Source organism: Pleurodeles waltl, chromosome 6, assembly GCF_031143425.1.
Source record: "Pleurodeles waltl isolate 20211129_DDA chromosome 6, aPleWal1.hap1.20221129, whole genome shotgun sequence".
In the NCBI taxonomy this organism is placed as follows: Eukaryota; Metazoa; Chordata; class Amphibia; order Caudata; family Salamandridae; genus Pleurodeles; species Pleurodeles waltl.
Genome location: NC_090445.1, coordinates 189,872,022 through 189,889,052, shown reverse-complemented (window position 1 = coordinate 189,889,052; position 17,031 = coordinate 189,872,022). Strand labels below are relative to the sequence as shown.

The following is a 17,031-nucleotide window of genomic DNA, read 5'->3' as shown; positions in this document are numbered from 1 at the left end:
ACTACCCGCAGGCTCCCGCCTGCACCTCATCCCTGGTGTCTAGTTGTGCCTTAAGTATTGTGTGACTGTCTTGTGACTGTCTGTTTATCTTGTATTTTTTCACCGCTTTTTGTCTCCTTTTTCTGCCTTTCTCTCCTTTTTCTTGAAGCCTTTTTAGCTGTTTTCTCCTCTTTTAGCCGTTATCTACATTCCTCAGCCTTTGCGCTCTGTTGCCTTCTCCCCCTTCCCTAATCCCGCCGCTGCATCCCCTGCAGCCCCGCCCCCCTCGCGCCCCCATTCGCCCACCGCTCCCGCCTCCCAGCTGCTCCTCCCTCCCCTTCTTAATGGTGGCCGCTGTGCGGCCGTGCCGCTGGCGTGCAAGAGGAGTGCCACAGGCAAGCCCGTCTGTGCCCGTCCAAGCCTGAACCACGCTTAGCGGCCGGCCCCCTGGCCCTGGCAATCCCCACGCTGCCCGACGCTGCTACCGTGCCAAAGCCCTCCACGCCCTCAACACCGGCCGATCAGCCACCTGCTTCCAAGCCACCCCAAAGCTCAGCCACGGACCCTTCTCCTGCCAGAACTGCAGCTTCACCAGCCCCCGAGCCACTGACCATCATGCCAGAACCAAACACAACCACCTCAGTTGCATCCTCCTCAACACCCGCCCCGTCCACAAGCATGCTGTCGAACTTTGGGACCTACTCACCTCATCATCCCCGGATGTCACCTTCCTAACCGAAACCTGGATGAACCCCTCCTCGGAACCCGACATCGCCATAGCCATCCCGGATGGCTATAAGATCACCCGCAGAGACTGCGCCAACAGACCGGGAGGAGGGATCGCCATAGTCCACAAGAACACCATCAGAATCTCGACCAACACCGAAGACGCCCCTCGACGCCGCTGAACACCTACATTTCCAGATCACATCAATGCCAACACCACCCTCAGAGGAACTCTCATCTACAGACCTCCCCCAGCCCCCGGCCGCAGTTCAGTGATTCCAACAACAGCGTAATCAGTGCTCACACCCTTGCTTCTACAGACTACTTCCTCCTCGGCGACCTGAACTTTCACCTCAAGAACACCAACAACAGCAACTCCACCACCCTGCTCGCCAACCTCGCCAAACTCAGTCCCAAACAACTCATCATGACACCCACCCACTCCGCCGGCCACACGCTCAACCCCATCTTCTCCGCCAGCAACCACGTCACCTTCAGCCACACTACCGAACTCCACTGGAACAACCACTGTTGCGTCCACTTCACCTTCAAGAAACCCATCACGCACCACCACCCACAACAGATCCTCGGCCGCAGCTGGAACAAGATCACTGAAGACCAACTGATTTCCACCCTCGCCCAAGCCGCGCCACCCATCACCACCGACCCCAACACAGCTGCCCTCAACATCAGACAATGGATAGACAACTGTGCCAACACCCTCACCCCGATCAAGAAACCCTCCAACAACTGCACCAGCACTAAGGCCATCTGGTTCACCGCCGACCTTCAGGCCTCCAAGCGGGAGTGCTGAAAACTCGAGAAGAAGTGGCGCCACGAGCAAACAGAGATCACCCACACTGCCCTTAAGAACGCCATCCACAAGCACCACCAGCTCATCCAGACCGCCAAGAGATCCTTCTACAAGGAACGCATCGACAACAACGAAAGCAAAACAGCAAAGAGCTCTTCAACATCGTTAAGGAACTTGCCGACACCAGGTCCTGCTCCAACGTCACCCCACCTTCGCAAGACCTCTGTGACTCCCTCTCCACCTTCTTTCACCGCAAGATCACAGACATCCACAACAGCTTCAACACCTCGACCCCCACAACAGCCGCTGTCACCACAAACCCCGACTCACCGGACCCCAGCCACACCAACCTCCTGCTCTCCTGGACCCACATCAATGACGAGGATACCATCAAAACCATGAGCACCATCCACTCCGGCTCACCCTCCGACCCCTGCCCCCACCATGTCTTCAACAAAGCAAGCTCGATCATCACCCCCCAACTCTGAATGATCGTCAACAGCTTCTTGGAGACCGCCACCTTCCCGGAAAGCTGGAAGCACACTGAAGTCAACGCCCTGCTAAAGAAACCTAAAGCAGACCCAAGAGTACCTGCCCCTCGCCCTCCTCCCCTTCCCGGCGAAGGTCATAGAGAAAATCATCAACGGCCAACTGACCCGCTTCCTTGAAGACAACAACACGCTGGACACATCTCAATTCGGTCTCCGTAGCAACAACAGCACCAAGACCGCCCTCATCGACGCGACCGACGACATCAGGACCATGCTCGACAAAGGCAAAACTGCAGCCCTTATCCTCCTAGACCTCTCGGCTGCCTTCAACACCGTCTGCCACCACACCCTGCGCACATGCCTCCAATACGCAGGGATCCGCCACAAAGCCCTGGACTGGATCACATCCTTCCTCTCCGGCCAAACTCAAAAAGTCCGCCTCCCTCCCTTCCTATCTGAAGCCACCAAGACCATCTGTGGCGTTCCCCAAGGAACCTCACTCAGCTCGACCCTTTTCAACATCTACATGGCACCGCTCGCCAACATCATCCGATCACACAACCTCAACATCATCTCCTACGCCAATGACACCCAGCTGATCCTCTCACTCACCAAGGACCCCGCCACCACCAAATTTAACCTCCACGACGGATTAAAGGCCATCGCTAACTGGATGGAGAGCAGCCGCTTGAAACTGAACTCAGACAAGACGGAGATCCTCATCCTCGGCTCCAACACCTCCACCTGGGACGACTCCTGGTGGCCGGCCACCCTAGGAACCTCACTGACGCCCAACAACCATACACGCAACCTAGGATTCATCCTGGACTCATCGCTCACCATGACCCAGCAAGTCAACGCCGTCTCATCTTCCTGCTTCAACACCCTCCACATGCTCCGCAAGATCTTCAGGTGGATCCCCACCGAAACCAGAAGGACAGTCACCCAGGCCTTCGCCAGCAGCAGACTGGACTACGGCAACGCTCTTTACGCGGGAACCATGGCCAAGCTCCAGAAAAGACTGCAACGTATACAGAACGCCTCCGCACACCTCATCCTCGACATACCACGCCGCAACCACATCTCAGCCCACCTGAGAGATCTACACTGGCTCCCCGTCAACAAGAGGATCACCTTCAAGCTCCTCACCCACGCTCACAAAGCACTCCACAATGCCGGCCCTGCTCACCTCAATGAGCGACTCACCTTCTACACTCCAAACCGTCAACTCCGCTCCGCCAACCTCGCCCTTGCCACCATTCCTCGCATCCGCATACAGCCGGTGGCAGATTATTCTCCCACCTTGCCGCCAAGACCTGGAACTCCCTCCCCATCCACCTACGACAGACCCAGGACCTGCTGACCTTCAGGAAACGCCTCTAGACATGGCTGTTCGAGCAGTAGCACCTCCCCCGCCCCCCTCAGCGCCTTGACACCCTAGCGGGTGAGTAGCGCACTCTACAATGACTGATTGATTGATTGATTGAATTACAGTGATGGCAGTGGGCTGATGGTGGATGTCCATACTGGCTACATGGACTCAGCGATTGGTGGCAGTGGTAATATGTCCATCTGTACCTTGCAGGTTGTTGAGTTGCTATTGGCCTGAGAGGATGGTGGTTCAGTGGCACACTTGGGAGACAATTCATGTCAGAGTCACTTCTTTAACAGTGCCTTGGTCTTGGCAGGTGTACCATTACCATATCTGGGCCTGAGGGACTGTTTGAGTGCCTGTTGTTAGACTGTATGGGTAGGGGTGCTGGTCTCCTGTGTGTCCACTTGCTGCTGCTGATGTTGATGGCTGGTCTGTATCGTGGTCTGTGGTAGGGGCTTCCTGGTTTGTGGGTGTTTCAGGCTGGGTTGGGAAGTGGTGCAGCAGCGCCCCTGCAATGGTGACCATGGTGGCATTGAGCTGTTTCCACTGCTCCATGGCCTCTTGGTGGTGTGCTATCTGCAGCCTTTGATTGTGCTCCAGGGTGGCCACGATCTGGCCCATCCTGTCCTGGGTATGGTGGTAGGATCCCAGGACCTCAGAGATCACCTCCTGGGCTGCAGCATCCATCCTTTGGCCTCCCCCCCTGGGCCACTGATGCCCTCCCACTAGGCCTAGCCCCCTGTGCCTATGTCCCCTGCACAGGTCTGGTGGTACCACTTGTACAGGGGCCATCGTCATCCTGCCTGTTGGTAGGTGGTGACTGTGGCCTCTGTCCTTGTGTTCCACCAGTCTGTGGCCTGGATACACTGGTGTGGGGTCATTTGGCCAGAGCTGATGTTGGTGGCTGGGTGGTAGGGGTGTCAGTGGTGTCCTGGGTGGGGCTGCTGGATGGTGACAGTCCAGGGCTGTATGATGGTCCAGGGTATTCCTCACTGTTCCTTACTACCCTCACAAGTGTCCTGAGTGATGCCTCTGTCTCCATGTGGGGGGCTGGCACTCCCTGTCCTTTCTATCAGGGTGGCATGGGTGGTGGTGCCTGTGGGGGGGAATGGACATGTATGTTACATTTACAGAATCGGATGAGGTGCACAGGGCAGGACTATTTTGTGCAGGTTTTTAACTGTTGGGCCATGCAGGGTCCTTTTGTGAGCTTGCCATTGCATTTTGCATGGGATGTGGAGGTGCATTGTGGGTGGTGTAGTGCCATTGTGATTCCTTGTAGGGGTAGAGGGCTGTGCACAGGGGGAGGGATGCAGGCCTGTTGGTGGGTTTGTGGGCATGCAGGGTGACTTGATGTAGTGATTGTGGCCTGGGTGGGGTAGTGGTCCTGGTGATAGTTGGAGGGGTGAGGTGGTGCATGCATGTAGTCGGGGGGTGTTGGTGGAGGTCCTCCCCCAGTCTTCTGGACCGCAATGTTGTACTTCGATGCCATGGACCTCACCTTCCCGCGCAGGTCGTTCCATCTCTTGCAGATGTCATCCCTTGTGCGTGGATGGTTTCCCACTGCGTTGACCTTGTTGACTATGGTCTGCCATAACTCCATCTTCCTGGCGATGGGTGTGTGCTGGATCAGTGCCCGAATATTTGTGGCTCGATCTTGAGTATCTCGTCCACCATTGTTCTTAGCTCCCTGTAGGAAAGTTGGCTCTGTATGTACTATTTCAAAGTAAGAAATAGCATGCACAGAGTCCAGGGGTTCCCCTTAGAGGTAAGATAGTGGCAAAAAGAGATCATTCTAATGCTCTATTTTTTGGTAGTGTGGTCGAGCAGTAGGCTTATCAGAGGGTAGTGTTAAGCATCTGTTGTACACACACAGGCAATAAATGAGGAACACACACTCAAAGACAATTCCAGGCGAATAGGTTTTTATATAGAAAAATATATTTTCTTAGTTTATTTTAAGAACCACAGGTTCAAGATATACAAGTAATACTTCAAATGAAAGGTATTTCACTCAGGTATCTTAGGAACTTTGAATCAACACAATATCATGTACAGTTGTGGCAAAAATGGCAATAAGCTATTTTAAAACTAGACAGTGCAATTTTCAACAGTTCCTGGGGGAAGTAAGTATTGGTTAGTTTTGCAGGTAAGTAAAACACCTACAGGGTTCAAAGTTGGGTCCAAGGTAGCCCACCGTAGGGGGTTCAGGGCAACCCCAAAGTTACCACACCAGCAGCTCAGGGCCGGTCAGGTGCAGAGGTCAAAGTGGTGCCCAAAACGCAAAGGCTTCAATGGAGAAGGGGGTGCCCCGGTTCCAGTCTGCCAGCAGGTAAGTACCCGCAACTTCGGAGGGCAGACCAGGGGGGTTTTGTAGGGCACCGGGGGGGGACACAAGTCAGCACAGAAAGTACACCCTCAGCGTCACAGGGGCGGCCGGGTGCAGAGTGCAAACAGGTGTCGGTTTGCATTTGGTTTCAATGGGGGACCAGGGGTCTCTTCAGCGAAGCAGGCAGGCAAGGGGGGGGGGCTCCTCGGGGTAGCCACCACCTGGGCAAGGGAGAGGGACACCTGGGGGTCGCTTCTGCACTGGAGTTCGGTTCCTTCAGGTCCTGGGGGCTGCGGGTGCAGTGTCTTTACAAGGCGCCGGGTTCCTTGAAGCAGGCAGTCGCGGTCAGACATTGCTGTGGGGGTTCGGGGGGGTCAACTCTGGCTACTCACGGGCTCTCAGTCGCCGGGGAGTCCTCCCTGTAGAGTTAGTTTTCTGCAGGTTGAGCCGGGGGCGTCGGGTGCAGAGTGGAAAGTCTCACGCTTCCGTATGGTCTTTAAAAGTTGCTTCTTTGTTGCAAAGTTGCAGTCTTTATGGAACTGGGCCGCTGTCCTCAGGAGTTTCTTGGTCCTTTTAGATGCAGGGTAGTCCTCTGAGGCTTCAGAGGTCGCTGGACCCTAGGGGACGCGTCGCTGTTGCAGTTTTTCTTGAAGTGGGGTGACAGGCCGATAGGGCTGGGGCCAAAACAGTTGGTGTCTCCATCTTCTCTGCAGGGCTTCAGGTCAGCAGTCCTTCTTCGTCTTCAGGTTGCAGGAATCTAGATTCCTAGGTTCTGGGGAGCCCCTAAATACTGAATTTAGGGGGGTGTTTAGGTCTGGAAGGGCAGTAGCTAATGGCTACTGTCCTTAAGGGTGGCTACACCCTCTTAGTGCCTCCTCCCTGAGGGTAGGGGGCACATCCCTATCCCTATTGGGGGAATCCTCCAAAACTAAGATGGAGGATTTCTAAAGGTAGGGGTCATCTCTGCTCAGGACACCTTAGGGGCTGTCCTGACTGGTGGGTGACTCCTCCTTGTTTTTCTCATTATCTCCCCTGGACTTGCCGCCAAAAGTGGGGGCTGTGTCCAGGGGGCGGGCATCTCCACTAGCTGGAATGCCTTGGGGCATTGTAACACGAAGCCTGAGCCTTTGAGGCTCACTGCTAGGTGTTACAGTTCCTGCAGGGGGGAGGTGTGAAACACCTCCACCCAGAGCAGGCTTTTGTTTCTGTCCTCAGAGAGCACAAAGGCCCTCACCACATGGGGTCAGAAACTCGTCTCTCAGCAGCAGGCTGGCACAGACCAGTCAGTCCTGCACTGAACAATTGGGTAAAATACAGGGGGCTTCTCTAAGATGCCCTCTGTGTGCATTGTTTACTAAATCCAACACTGGCATCAGTGTGGGTTTATTATTCTGAGAAGTTTGATACCAAACTTCCCAGTATTCAGTGTAGCCATTATGGAGTTATGGAGTTCGTTTTTGACAAACTCCCAGACCATATACTTACTATGGCCACAACTGTACTTACAATGTCTAAGAATAGGCTTAAACACTATGGGGGCATATTGCTCATGCAGCTATGCCTTCACCTGTGGTATAGTGCACCCTGCCTTAGGGCTGTAAGGCCTGCTAGAGGGGTGACTTACCTATGCCATATGCAGTATTTTGTGTGTATGGCATCCTGAGGGGGATGCCATGTCGACTTTGCCTTTTTCTCCCCACCAACACACACAATCTGCAATGGCAGTGTGCATGTGTTAGGTGAAGGGTCCCTTAGGGTGGCACAACATATGCTGCAGTCCTTAGGGACCTTCCCTGGTCACAGGGCCCTTGGTACCACTGGTACCTTTTACAAGGGACTTATCTGTGTGCCAGGGGTGTGCCAGTTGTGGAAACAATGGTACATTTTAGGTAAAAGAACACTGGTGCTGGGGCCTGGTTAGCAGGGTCCCAGCACACTTCTCAGTCAAGCCAGCATCAGTATCAGGCAAAAAGTGGGGGGTAACTGCAACAGGGAGCCATTTCCTTACACTCCCTTTCTGTGAAGCGTGGGTGCTTAGGGGGTGCCATGGTGTGTGTTGTGTGGATATTGGTGAGGGTGTTGTTGTGTGGTTGGGTGTGTGAGTTGTGTGTTGTTGCACTCAGCGTCTGCTTGTAGTGTTGTCAGTCTGGCTTCGCCTATTGGTGGTGCAAATGATTGTGGGGTGTGTCTGTGTGTGTTTTATAGTATTGTGGATGTGTGTCAGGTGTGTGGGTTTCAAACTTGCCAGTATGTGCATTTTTGCTGGTGGGTCCCATTGCTGGCCATGACGGTCTGTACAGCCATTGGTCATTCGGCATCCACTGACCACCGCGGTGATTTGTGCATCATTATTTGGTGGGCGGGGATTTGTGTGCTCGGCGGTGGTGGGGTGGGATGTGCTGCTTTTTTGCCGACAAGGCCCTGGCGGTGGTTGGTGGCAAACAACATTTTGGCGGTTTCTGTTTTTGGCATCTTTATATGGTGGGTTTCTGTCCACTGCCAATGGTGGTATTCTGTTCACCGTTGCCACGGCGGCCGACGGTGTTTACCGCCATATTCATAATGACCCCCTAAGTGTTTTCCACTTGCTAGCTCCTGTCTTGTGTTGTTCTTCACAACATATTTTGGCAACGAATATGGGCTACTTTCTAGAAATGGTTACATTCCAAGACTGGGCCATCACCACAAAAATACATGTTACGAAAAAAGGTTACAACATCCTGGGTTAGAAAGATCAGGGTGCATTTGACATGGTTTTGAGGCCAGGTACCGAATGTCCCATTTCTTTAGTTGCACCTGTCATGCCATTGCAGTCAGTGGCTAAGTTGTTAGATATACACAAGTCATTATTTAAAGACCGACTAGGTTTGGTCAAGGGATTTAAACACAACATTTTGCTAAAGGAGAAGGCAGGAGCGGTTGTGCACAAAATTATGAATGTCCCTTTGAGTGTGAGGAGTCAGTTAAAAGAACACTTGACCAACCTGTGTTCGAAGAAGGTCATAGAACCAGCTTACTCCTCCCAGTAGATCTCTTCCATTGTTGTAGCTAAAAAAAAGAAAGAAGACATAAAGCTTTGTGACCTCAGATATCTGAATAAGAACAACTTAGTGGATTGTTTCCCCTCCTCAAGATCCAGGAGATTTTGGCACAAATGGGATGCGCTAAGGTACTCTCCACTATAGATCTCAGGGCAATTTATCACCAAGTAGAATTGAGCAGAATTTCCAGGTTGCTAACTGCATTCAACACCCCTTTTGGTGAATATAGGTTTCTGTGATTGCCATTTGGAGTAGCTTTAGCTGCGTCAGTGTTTCAGAAACGGAGGTTTCGGCTTTTTGGAGGTGACAAGCAGGTGATGGAATACCAGGATGATATCCTAGTGTTTATTGATGGTGAAGAGGAACACTTGAGGGTTTTAGATGAGGTAAAAGGCACACTGAGGGATCACAGGTTCACAGTGAAGAATGAAAAATGTAGTTTCATTGTTGGATTTTTTTGCTTATGCAGGGTCATCCCCAATCTTTTTGCCTCCTGCCTCCTATTTGTTCTGATCTGTTGCTGTTGGTTTTTGAACTCTGAGCACTTTACCACTGCTAACCAGTGCTAAAGTGCATATGCTCTCTGTGTAAATTGTATTGTTGATTGGTTTATCCATGATTGGCATATTTGATTTATTAGTAAGTCCCTAGTAAAGTGCACTAGAGGTGCCAGGGCCTGTAAATCAAATGTTACTAGTGGGCCTGCAGCACTGGTTGTGCCACCCACACAAGTAACCCTGTAATCATGTCTCAGACCTGCCACTGCAGTGTCTGTGTGTGTATTTTTACACTGTAAATTCGACTTGGCAAGTGTACCCACTTGCCAGGCCTAAACCTTCCCTTTCCTTACATGTAAGGCACCCCTAAGGTAGGCCCTAGGTAGCCCCAAGGGCAGGGTGCAGTGTATGGATAAGGTAGGACATATAGTAATGTGGTTTATATGTCCTGACAGTGAAATACTGCCAACTTCGTTTTTCACTGTTGCAAGGCCTGTCTCTCTCATAGGATCACATGGGGGCTACCTTTAAATATGATTAAAGTGTAGATTCACCTAGAGAGTAGATGGACATGTGGAGTTTGGGGTCCCTGAACTCACAATTTAAAAATACATCTTTTAGTAAAGTTGATTTTGAGATTGTGCGTTTGAAAATGCCACTTTTAGAAAGTGAGCATTTTCTTGCTTAAACCATTCTGTGACTCTGCCTTGTTTGTGGATTCCCTGTCTGGGTCGGTTTGACAGTTGGGTTGTTTTTCACCTCGCACTAGACAGTGACACAAAGGGAGCTGGGGTGTAACCTGCATTTCCTGATTAGCCATCTCTGCTAGGAGGGAGGTTGTGGAGTGGTCACTCTCATCTGAAAGGACTGTGCCTGCCTCTGACAATGCCGGCTCCAACCCCCTGGAACCAAGAGGAACCTCTGCCTGGAGAAGAGCTGATAGCTGAGGAAGAAGTGCTGCCCTGCCTGTGACTGTGCTTTGTGGAGCTTTCCTGCAGTGCTGCTTCTGCCAGAGTAAGAGGGCAAAGACTGGACTTTGTGTGCCTTCCATCTTGTGAAGAAATCTCCAAGGGCCTGAGTTAGAGCTTGCCTCCTGTTGTTTGAAGTCTCAGGGACAGCAAAGACTTCTCTCTGCCAGCACCTGGAGTCTCTGGAGAGACTCCTGCCCCGACAAGTGGTGCCCTATCCAATCCCTGGGCCCTTGAAAGGAAAGCTGATGGAAATCCAAGGAAATCGACTTCGGACGACTCCGGACCGACGCCGCTGCTGAATCCGGTAACGCCGCCTGCACCCGACGGCGTGACCTTTGCTGGAACGTGACACTCTTCACAGGCCCGATGCCACAGCAGCCCCGTGACCGACGCCGCTCGAAGTGCGTGGATTCAACGTTTCACACAGACGCCGCGATCCCCGACTTCGCGCATCGGCTTGTTTTCACTCTTCACCAAAGGTACTGTACTTGGGGGTCTACACAACTCCGTGTCCGGCGCCGCTGGTGTTGGCTTGTTGGGACCGACTCCGTCACGACGCCGTGTTAACATCTCATCGAAGCATTTTTGTTTCTAATCGCTATTTTTGGAGTTTAATCTCTAAAAATTCATAACTTGACTTGTGTATGCTGGATGTTTGTCATTTTGGTCTTGTTTTGTTTAGATAAATATTTCCTATTTTTCTAAACTGGTGTTGTGTCATTTTGTAGTGTTTTCATTAAGTTACTGTGTGTGTTGGTACAAATACTTTACATCTAGCACTCTGAAGTTAAGCCTACTGCTCTGCCAAGCTACCAAGGGGGTAAGCAGGGGTTAGCTGAGGGTGATTCTCTTTTACCCTGACTAGAGTGAGGGTCCTTGCTTGAACAGGGGGTAACCTGACTGTCAACCAAAGACCCCATTTCTAACATTGGTGATCAGCGGTTGGGATTTGGACTTGTATTTGTAGTTGATATACAGTAATTAAGTGTACACTACTGTTTGAGTTCAGACCACTACGTGACCACATACTACTTGTTTGGTGGTCTTTTGCTTTTTCTCTAAAGGACTCCTTTTTGTTCTACTTCCATGATATTGCTGATCCCTTGACGGATTCTTTTTATTTCATTGGGAACTTATTTTCTGCCTTTGGAACTTTGCACTTGTGACCATCATGTCTCAATCTGGAGATGCAACAGCTGGAGCTGTGTTTGAAATAGAGAAACTGAAGCAGTACTCAGTTGCTCAATTTAAACAGTTCCTTAAAGATCTTGACTGTCCCACTGAGAGCTCCACCAGGGAGGGGGAGCTGCAAAAGGCACAGAGGGCCTGGGAGACAGTCAAGGAGGCTGGAGGGCACACAGAGGAGGAGGAGAATGTGGGTGGGGAAGTGCAGAGGATACACAGTGGTGTAGTGGAGGTACCTGTTACATCTGGGGGAGGGTCCCCAGGAGGGGTAGCAGGGTGTCATCCAAGGGTCTGACTCCTGAAGAGTTACAGGACAGACAGGCAGAGAAGGCTAACCGGTTGAGGTTCAAGGAGTTGAGGATGCAAAGGGAGAAGGAGTAGGAAGAAAGGAGGAGAGACTTAGAGATCAAAAAGAGGATTTGGGCTTATGAGCTCAAAATGAAGGAGCTGGAAGTCATAAGGGCTGAGTCCAGCTGGAATGGTGGCAGCAACAATTTTATATCTAGTGCTGCTGAAGAAGTGCACATGCCCAGAGATGTGGTGCCCTACTTGAAGGAGGGAGTTAACACACACCAGGAGATTCAGGGGTATGAGGTAGCTCCAGTGATGCACAGGGTCCCTGAGGTGGATTGGGGACCTGGCATGGGCAGTCATATTCCTACTGGTGGGAGGGACACTCTACTGACTCTAGGTGAGAGTGACAGGGAGAGGGGTTCCCCCCAGGTAGAAGTCCTGGTTATGGAGTGTGAAGACATCCCAGAAGAGTATGGGTTGAGAGTCAGGGACAGTCAGGTACTGTCTCACCAGTCTCAGGAGGGTGATGTGGGGTGCTTTTTCAAAGCAGAGTCACTGGATGGTTGGGTGAAGGGTACTTTGGTTAATTCATGTGAGGGGCTGTGTGATGTAATTGCTGGAGAGCATATGTCTAGTCCTTATTTTCCAGAGCTACGCCAACACCAGATGGAGTGTGAGTTCTCTGACCCCAGGGAACTTACACTGGAGGCAGACTTCTGGTTGAGTACCAGAGAGTCTGAAGAGGCATTTGGGGGTGCTCCTGAGAGGAGTGGTCTAGGTATTTCCCAGCCAGATGTGGTAGGGAAGGATTGTAGTGTCCCAGGTAGGTCCCAGTGTAGTGGGATGGGTGAGGGACCCCATGTCCAGTCTCAGAGGAGAGGGAATGGGGATGGGCTGAGGCCCAAGGTGCCCAAGATCCGGACCCAGGTCCTGGAGGGTTCCATGAGGGAACTCCAGAGGGGAAGCCTAGCCTGTACCGTAGGGCCATCTGTTGAGGGAGACCCCACAGTGTCAGGAGAACTTGGGGGGCGGGGGCCGGCTGTAGCCAGCGTCCCACCAGTTCTGGTGTCTGGCAGTACCACTCCTAGTGAGAGGGTGCAGAAGTCCAGACAGAGGGCTAGGGGGTTGCGGACCCCAGTGGAGAACCTGGAGGGTCAGGGATCAGCTCTGAGAGCAGAGCCCCCCAGGAATGACCTTGGTGAGACCATTTCTGGGTTGGGGGGAATCCAGACTCTGTCAGATGGGCAGAGGTCAGGAGACCTGCGCCAGCCAGACTCTTGTGTGGCCCTTGGGGACAGTGTGTCCCTTGAGGGGGGTAAGTGTGCCCCCCTGGAAGTCCTGGTGTGCCAGGCAATGGTTCAACCGCAGGGTGGTGACTCTGGGTTGAATGATCAGGTTCAGGGGGTAAACTCTGACCTGATGGGGGGTAAGTGTGCTCCCAAGGAAGTCCTGGTGCGCCAGGCAGTGGTTCAACTGCAGGGTGGTGACTCTGGTTTGGGTGACCAGGTTCAGAGGGTAATCTCTGACCTGGTGGGGGGTAGGTATGTCCGCCAGGAAGTCCTGGGTTGCCAGGCAGTTGTCCAGTCTGTGGGTACAGACCCTGGACTGGCGGATCAGGTGCAGGGGGTAAACCCTGACCTGAAGGGGTGGGCGGTTTGCCCAATCACCCCTCCTGGTGTGATTTCAAGGGTTACTCTCCCTGATGGGGGGGGGGGGTGCAGAACCCTAAGAGTAGGGGCAGGGGAGGGAGAGCCTCACCCCTGGCCCCGTGCAATCTAAGGGTACAGACCCTGGATTGGAAGGCCAGGTTCAGGGTGTCCCCCCTGACCTGGAGAAAGGGGCTACTGCTCACAGTGGCCCTACCATGTTGTCTTCTGGGGGGGGGCACTCCTAGTTGGCGGGTGAAGGACCCCAGAAGAGAGGGCAGGGGGAGGGAAGCCTCACCCCTGGCCCTGGTCCAACCTGAAGGTACAGACCCCAGGTTGGAGGACCAGTTGCAGGTTAACATCCCTGCACTGGTGGGAGAATGGTGCCGGACTGCTTCTACAAGCACCCGGACAATTTTGGACTCTGGGGGTGCCGCTCCTACAGGGAGGGTACAGAGCCCCAGAGGGGAGGACCAGGGTCAGGTTGTTGTCCCTGACCTGGTGGAAGGGAGAGTGGTCAAAGGGTGTCAGACACCTGGGGCTACCGCCCCCAACTCTCCACAGTCACAGTGGTTGGAGAGGCCTGAGGTCAGGCTCTCATCCCTGACAGTCGTCAGGGGTCACTGTGACTTGCTGTCCTGGTGGACAGAGTTGCCCCTGGGGGGGGGACGAGAGTCACACCCCAGGGGTGGAGTGGGCAACACCACTGTGTTGGCCCTGGTGGTGCTATCTGCCCATTGGGATACATCTGTGAGCAAAGTAAAGTTAGGTGCTGCACAGATGGTATCTGCAGATGTGGAGAAGGGTTCCCCATGGGTTAGCTTAGTGGGCCCTGAGAATATGGACAGAGGGATCCAACTGGAGTCAGGAAGGCGAAGAACTGGAACATGCCCCTGCTGTTGTGGGCCTGGGTCCTTGTTCTATCGGCCCAATCAGGGAAGTACATCAAGGTATTGATTGTTCTCCCCTGGCTTTAGGCTGGTAGGGGGTCGTGTTGGACTTTTTTGCTTATGCAGGGTCATCCCCAATCTTTTTGCCTCCTGCCTCCTTTTTTTTCTGATCTGTTGCTGTTGGATTTTGAACTCTGAGCACTTTACCACTGCTAACCAGTGCTAAAGTGCATATGCTCTCTGTGTAAATTGTATTGTTGATTGGTTTATCCATGATTGGCATATCTGATTTATTAGTAAGTCCCTAGTAAAGTGCACTAGAGCTGCCAGGGCCTGTAAATCAAATGTTACTAGTGGGCCTGCAGCACTGGTTGTGCCACCCACACAAGTAACCCTGTAATCATGTCTCAGACCTGCCACTGCAGTGTCTGTGTGTGTATTTTTACACTGTAAATTCGACTTGGCAAGTGTACCCACTTGCCAGGCCTAAAGCTTCCCTTTTCTTACATGTAAGGCACCCCTAAGGTAGGCCCTAGGTAGCCCCAAGTATAGCCTAAAAAGGGGAGTATCCTATCCCCCATGCCTACTTAGGATACTGGCCCAAAAGCAAACTCACAACAATTAGCAGGCACGGGATAAATTAAGTCCTAATTTAAAATAACCAATATTAACTCTTGGTTTCAAGGGGTAAATTATGTGCCCTTATTTATTTCATTAATTAACCCAAAATGCAACATCAGACTCGTTGGAAAAAAACCTAGCTCTTGTTCTATTGTTATAGCAAGAATATACAGATCATCAAACGTATATTTACATTAAACATATCTAACACATGGTACATACATGAATACACACATAACAAAATTCATAAAAATAACACAAAACCGTGTGCCCATCTTCGAAGTTTTTTAGATAAATAGTCACTATACCACAATTCTAATACCAAATGGTAACCAAGGGTCTCACACCCAGCTGAACAATACCTCAATATTTTTTTGAGCAAGTATTGTATAGTGTTCAACCATTTATGCGTATCAATTCATTATTGTTCCAAGCCCTTGATTCCATTAGAAAGATGTCGACGCGTTTCGGCCTTAACACTCTGGGCCTCGTCAGGACTGTCAGGGGGCACTGTCAACACTACAAAGATTGGCATATGTTACAATCATCCTTGTTCAATAAATACTTATACCAACCTTCACCAAAGGTGTCCAGTATCAGTACCAAACTAACAACACTAAACCCCAGTGCATATTAGTTAAAACCATAAACATGCTCTTAAAAGCAATCATTAACTACCATCAAATGTTCTATATCAGTAATTTTATGTCCCTACCTAATTAGGACACTGACTACAGAATTTTTTAAGTAGCACACTGTACCAAGAGTTTTAATTGTCAGAGCTAATTACCCTTACACCCTTAGTGGTGGTGCCTATATGTTCATTTCCACTATGGGGCATACCTTTCTTTCCGTTGTGCTGACTTTTCAGACTTCCAAGTTAATATCCTCTTCCTTTATCGATTCCACTCCTCAAAAAAAGGAAGGACCGATTCAATTAAAAAGGTCATCATTCATAAGTTTAATATCCCACCGCAGGTGACACCAAGTGAGATAATATAACCAGGAACCTTATTCTTACCTATTTGAACATGTTACTCGGTCTGAGACCACCCGAGAATATGAAGGGATCTGGAAACAATATAGACAGTTTTATATGAAACCATTTAAGTCTATAAATTACTAGTCCAAACACCCTATATTAGTCACGCTCCTCTGGCCACTGGGACCGATTTTTACTTACTTATCTTATCACCCGTTTTGAGGACGTTCACAAGCCTCGCAGCACGCGTCGGCTACAGAAAGCTATCTTCAATTTTCAACGAGCCACGTAAACGCAGGCTCACATGCACTGGCGTTTTATTTTGAGTAAACCTAGACCTAGCCTGCACATGTTTCTTGTTATAAATGGAAAGGCTCGGGCGCCATCTTGGAAGCACCGAGGCACTACTAAACAGACTGCTTATCTACAATTTTCCAGCGAGCAACAACAACGGAAACTCGCACATGCGGGAAATCGATGTTATTGTACAACTAATCCTTACCTAAGCTTGTTTATAATTTTTATAATTTTTAATGGACAGACACGGGCAACGTCTTAGAAGTGTCACGGCACTTCTTAAAAATATGCCGCTCACCTTTCCTCCACATAAGGGGCTGATTCTCAAGCTCGAAAAAAAACTTCACCAGGACCTCTATCCTATTAAGGCAGTGTTAGTCTCAAGACACATATCGAGTCGTCATTGCAACGTAAATCCTGTCATAGCTCAAATCATATTTAATCAAATAGAGGCCTTTCTTTCAAACCCTGTTATTCAACAACTCCAATCCGATATTATATATTTACTCAGGGAGTACATCACACAGACATATATCAATACAATCCTCCTATGTTATTCATTTTCCATTCAATTATACAGTGATCAAGAAGGTACTAATAAAGTCTTTCATCCATTATACTTTACAAATATTACAGCACTACAGGTAATTGATGTTAAACATATAGTTTGCATCTTATGTTATCATCAACAATGGCCACAAACTTTTAACAAGCGTAAGAGGGAAAATGCATCACCTAATTAGAGCCCAAATTTCATCGCAGTCATTAAGTCCTGTTCTGGCGGTTTGAAATTTCTCAATCAATCTTGCTTCTAGTTTCAGAAGCCTTGTCAGCGTGGAAGGTCCATCTGTCTTAGGCTGTACTACAGCCAACACTGTCCATTGAATCTCATC

The 17,031-nt window shown here is 50.7% G+C and overlaps 1 long non-coding RNA gene across 3 annotated transcripts in view; it reads right to left on the bottom strand.

Moving 5' to 3' along the window:
* Positions 1-16,148, bottom strand: part of LOC138299505 (uncharacterized) — a 242,379-nt gene extending 226,231 nt beyond the window's left edge. For all 3 annotated transcript variants that reach the window (XR_011204762.1, XR_011204763.1, XR_011204761.1), the window contains exons 1-2: positions 16,043-16,148; positions 8,699-8,762 (exon numbers count right to left, since the gene is read on the bottom strand). This is a non-coding gene — a long non-coding RNA (uncharacterized lncRNA). The remainder of the gene's footprint in view (positions 1-8,698; positions 8,763-16,042) is intronic.
* Positions 16,149-17,031: the final 883 nt, after the last annotated feature.